This window comes from Papio anubis, chromosome 16 (genome assembly GCF_008728515.1).
Source record: "Papio anubis isolate 15944 chromosome 16, Panubis1.0, whole genome shotgun sequence".
Lineage (NCBI taxonomy): Eukaryota > Metazoa > Chordata > Mammalia > Primates > Cercopithecidae > Papio > Papio anubis.
The window spans coordinates 70,615,462-70,620,777 of record NC_044991.1 but is presented as its reverse complement, the minus strand read 5'-3'; the positions used below and the strand labels follow the sequence as shown (position 1 = coordinate 70,620,777).

At 39.1% G+C, this 5,316-nt stretch overlaps 1 non-coding gene across 1 annotated transcript; it reads right to left on the bottom strand.

Annotated features, from left to right (window-relative positions):
- Nucleotides 1–4,751: 4,751 nt before the first annotated feature.
- Nucleotides 4,752–4,857, bottom strand: LOC116270942. Its single transcript, XR_004179237.1, has one exon. It is a non-coding gene; the product is annotated as a U6 spliceosomal RNA (small nuclear RNA).
- Nucleotides 4,858–5,316: the final 459 nt, after the last annotated feature.

Here is a 5,316-nt window from a genome sequence, read left to right as displayed (position 1 = left end):
TATGTTTCTTCTATGCCTAGTTTGTTGAGGGTTTTTATCATGAAGGACTGATAACTCTTATCAAATGCTTCTTCTGTATTTATTGACATAATAGTCTGGTTTTTGTTTTTAATCCTATTTATGTGGTCAGTCACATTTACTGATTTGCATGTATTGAGCCATCTTTGCATTCCTGCAATAAAACCCACTTGCTCTTGGTGCATTATCTTTTTGATGTGCTGTTGAATTTGGTTGCTAATACCTTGTGAAGGATTTTTGTGTCTGTGTCCATCAAGGATATTGATCTGTAGTTTTCCTTTTTTTGTTGTGTCCTTGCCTGGCTTTGGTATCAGGGTGACAATAACTTTGTAGAATGAGTTATGGAGGGTTCCCCCCTTCTGTTTTTTGGAGTAGTTTCAGTAGAATTGGTACTAGTTCTTCTTTGTACATCTGGTAGAATTATTGGGCTGCGAATCCATACAGTCCTGGTTTTTTTTTTTTTTTCCTGGTGAGGAGAGATTTTTTTTTTTTTTTTTTTTGGAGACAGAGGGTCTTGTTCTGCCACCCAGGGTGGAGTGCAGTAATGTATTCATAGTTCAAGGTGGCCTCAAACTCCTGGGCTTGAGCTCAGGCTACTGAGTAGCTGGGACTGCATGTGTGCTCCATGCATGTGTGTGTTGTTTCTTGTGCATGAATGTCTGTTTCTTTGCATTGAAGGATTAGTTATTTATTCCAGTCTTCTCTGTCTGACTTGTTTTGTTTTTTGGGGGGGATATGTTTGCTTAGAGAGTCTTTGTAATTTACCTGTTAATTATGTTTCTTTTGTTTTTCCCTCTAGGTCACTGCCTCCTTTTTGGCACTAGATGGCGCCTTAAACTCAAGTTTGCCTCAGTTGTAGTAAATCAGATTGCTGCCTGTTCCCAAACGGGGGAGGCTCCACAACGGATAGCCTGGCAGCCTGGGAAGCTTTCTAGGGGTTTGCGAATGGGGAACCTGTGAAACGAACCTCCTCCCATGTGGTGATGATGAACAGCCACTCTGATTTGGCATCCTCTTTGGCCAACGTCCAGAGCAGAGTTTTCTAGGATAGTTAAGAGGCTGGGGATAGTTAAGTCCTACCTTTCCCATTTGTCACTGACTGTCCTCAGTACATTTCTCTTTCTAGGCGCTCTCAATGCTTCCCGTGACTTGAGGCAGAGGCAGATCTCCTGCCAAATAACTCAGGGTGGTAGGGAAATAGATTGAACGCCTCAATCTTACTGCTCCCAGTGTAGAAGCTGTGAGTCAGGGGAAGATTTCCATATGTTTGGTGCTGGGCAGATTGGAGGGCAGAGCATTATGGATATGGAAGTCTGATGATCCTCTGACTGTCGGCTTAGAGTTTTTTCACTTCTTTATAGTCCCAGGAACTGTCTCATCCTCATATTTGAGTTATGGTATATTGCTGGTGATAATCTTGGTGCTATATACTTGTTTTTGGTTTTCTGTGGGGGATGGGGATTGAAGACGGCTTGCTTCTGCACTGCCATTTTGGAATTGGGAGTCCAGGTTTTGTCAATTTTTGTTTCATGCATTTTGAAGCTCTGTCATTAGATGCAATTCTGTTCTCTTGATGAAAATGGACCATTTTACCATCATGAAATGTTCCTTTTTATCTCTGTCTTAAAATCTACTCCATTTGAAATTAACCTAGCCCTTATTCTAGCTTTCTTATTCCCTGATTGGATGCTGTATAATGTATCTTTTTTCATCTATTTCCTTTCAGCTATCTGTATTGTAACATTTAAAGTGTATCTCTTGTAGTTGGCATACAGATTCTCCTTGTTATTTTTTTAAATCCTACCTTCTCTGCTTTTTAGTTGGAGTGTTTAGTCCATTTATAGATAATGTAATTATGGATATAATTTGATATAGGTCTACCATTTTATTACTTGTTTTATATATACTTTTTTTCTCTCTTCATCTTTTTTTGCCTTCTTATGGGTTAGAACTCCATTTTAATTAGTTAATTGGCATTTTAGCTACACCTCTTTATGTGTTTTAAAGTGGTTGTTTAGTGATTACAATATTCATTCTTAACTTACAGTCTACATTCTACTTAGATCTAAATATTTTACCCACTTCACGCAAAATTTAAGAGCCTTACAACCATACACATCAATATACCCCCAACCTTTATGCTATATTTTCATACATATTATGTATAAATACGTTAAAATTCCCACAATACAATGTTGTAATTTTTGTTTTAAAGAGTTAGAAGCATTTAGAAATTAAGGAGAATGTAATGTTTTATATTCACTAAATTAGTCTGTTGTCACACTGCTATAAAGAACTACCGGACACTGGGTAATTTATAAAGAAAACAGGTTTAATTGACTCACAGTTCTGCAGGCTGTACAGGAGGCATGGCTGGGGAGGCCTCAGGAAACTGACGCTCATGGTGGAAGGTGAAGAGGAAGGAGGCACATCTTACATGACTAGAGCAGGGGGAAGAGAGGGAAGGGGCAGGTGCTACACACTGTTGAACAACCAGATCTCATGAGAACTCATTTACTATCATGAGAACAGCAAGGGGGAAGTCTGCCCTCATGATCCAATCACCTCTAACAGGCCCCTCTTCCAACATTGGGGATTATAGTTTGACATGAGATTTGGGCAGGGACACAGACCCAAACCATATCACTCAGCAACATGTTTAACATTTTCAGATGTGGAGAAAAAAATGACCCCATCTTGGATGTTGATCTTCCATGTTGACTTCTGCTTAACCCCAGTTCTGGGAATGCCTGCAAAATTTCTACTTTACTTACTATTCCTAGTGTAGCAACAGGTCTATCTTGATGTTACTGCAGAAAGTATGGGCTATGATGCCTATAGTGTTCTTGCCTTTCTGGAGGGTACCTTTAATTGTCTCTATAGAGCACATACACTCTTGCCCTCTGGTATAAAAGCCCTGGGTCTGGGGAGTAACGGTGCAGAAATCTATTTTTCTTGCTGCCACCCAAGACTATGTTTCTGTCTATAAGTTTCTACTGACAAACTGGATTTGTCAGCCTCATTCTTTGGCTTCTTGGCTCCTTCTGTATTTGGGTGTCACTTTGCATAGGTGGCCTTTTCACAAAACACCAGGGATTTCACTACTTCTTGAAGATATACGAGTTTCCATCTGTGTCACTTCCCTTCATTTGATGAACTTCATTTAGTGTTTCTTGTAGTGCAGGTCTGCGGAGTGAAGTCTCTTAGTTTTCATTCACTTGAAAATGTTTTTGATTCATCTTCATTGTGGTGGACAGAACTTGAGTGACCCCCAGTAATCCCCACCTTCTGGTATTCACATCCTTGTATAATCTCCTCTCCTTGAGTGTGGGTGGGACTTGTGAATTGCTTCTAAACAATAGAATATGGCAAAAGTGATAGGTTGCCACTGCCATGATATGGTACATTATAAAAGACTCTGTCTTGCTAGCTGACTCTAGAGTCTCTTTTACTTACTGGCTGTGAGCATGGAGGCTTGCAAAAACTTATCTGAGCCCACCAGGCAAGAAATTTCAGGCAACATCTAGTTGCTCTGCATGGCCTCAGTCTTACAGTCTCAAAGAAATAAATTCTGCCACTAACCTGAGTGAGCTTAGAAGACGATTCATTGTCAGTTCAGCTTCCAGGTGAGAACAGATTCCTGGCTCTGACTTCTAATGTAGAGAAACTGTGAGATAATGTGCATATTTAAAAACCACTAGGTTGTGGTAATTGTTGCATAGTAACACATTCATCTTAAGGTATATTTTCGTGGATATAGAATTCTGGGTTGACAATTTGTTTTTCTTTTCTTTTTTTTTTTTTTTGGATATAGGGTTTCACTTTGTCACCCAGGCTGGAGTGCAGTGGTGTGATCATGGCTCATTGCAGCCTCAACTTCCTGGGCTCAAGTGATCCTAACCGCCTTACCTCCCGAATAGCTGGGACTACAGGTGTGCATCACCATGCTGGCTAATTTTTGTGTTTTTTTTTCTGTAGAAGCGGGGTTTCACCATGTTGCCTGGGCTTAAAGTTGTTTTTCTGTTGTCTTTTGTTCTCTATTATTTCTGATGTGAAGTCAGAAGTCATTCAAATCATTGTTCCCCATTATGTATTGTGTAAAATTTCTCTGGCTGATATCATGATATTTTTTTATCTTTGGTTTTCAGCAGTTTGGTCTGATGTATTTATATGTGGTTTTCTTTGTATTTTTTCCTGCTTGGGGTTTGTTGAATTTCTTGAATCTATAAATTTATAACTTGCACTAAAAATTTGATCATTATTTCTTCACAAAACTTTTTTTTTTTTTTTGAGATGGAATTTCACTCTTTTTGCCCAAGCTAAAGTGCAGGGGCATGATCTTGGCTCACTGCAACTTCCGCCTACTGGGTTCAAGAGATTCTCCTGCCTTAGCCTCCCAAGTAGCTGAGATTGGGATTACAGGCATGTACCACCATGCTCGGCTAATTTTTTATATTTTTAGTAGAGATGGCATTTCACCATGTTGGTCAGACTGGTCTCGAACTCCTGACCTCAGGTAATCTACCCGCCTTGGCCTCCCAAAGTGCTGGGAATATAGGCGTGAGCCACTGGGCCTAGCCCACAACTTTTTTGTCCTAATCTTTTCTTGCCTTCAAGTACTCCAATGATACAAAGTTAAAACTTTTGATATTGCTCCATAGGTCATTGAAATTTCACCATTTTTTATTTTTCTATTCTTCAGCTAGGATATTTCGTTTTTAAAAAATTTAAAAATTATTTTATAATGCTTCACGAATTTGCATATCATCCTTGTGCAGGGCCATGCTAATCTTCTCTGTATCGTTCCAATTTTAGTATATGTACTGCTGAAGTGAGGACAGGTAGGATACTTCTATTGACCTATCTTGAAGTTTGTTGACTCTCTGTCACCTCTTGTCTCTTGTTAAGCCATCCAGTGACCTTTAAAAAATCCAGATATTGAATTTTTAAATTCTAGCATGTTCATTTGATTCTTTTCTGTAGTTTCTATTTATCTGTTGAAATTTCCTATTTATTCATTTATTTGAAGTATATTTTCAGTCCTTGAGTATAGTTATAATGGTTGCTTTAAAGTTATTTTATACTGGTTGGAATTTCTGAGATGCAGATGCTAAGACAGAATTAGAAATACAAAAGATTTATTGTAGAGTGACACCTGTGAAAGAAAATGGGAAGAAGCAGGATTTAAGCAGGGGAGCTGTCACCTCACGATGAATTCCTAATACTATTTCTGCCAGCCTGACAGGGGAGCTCTGGAGCAACAGTTGCCTACTAAGGGAATTCCCCCATTGGGCAGAA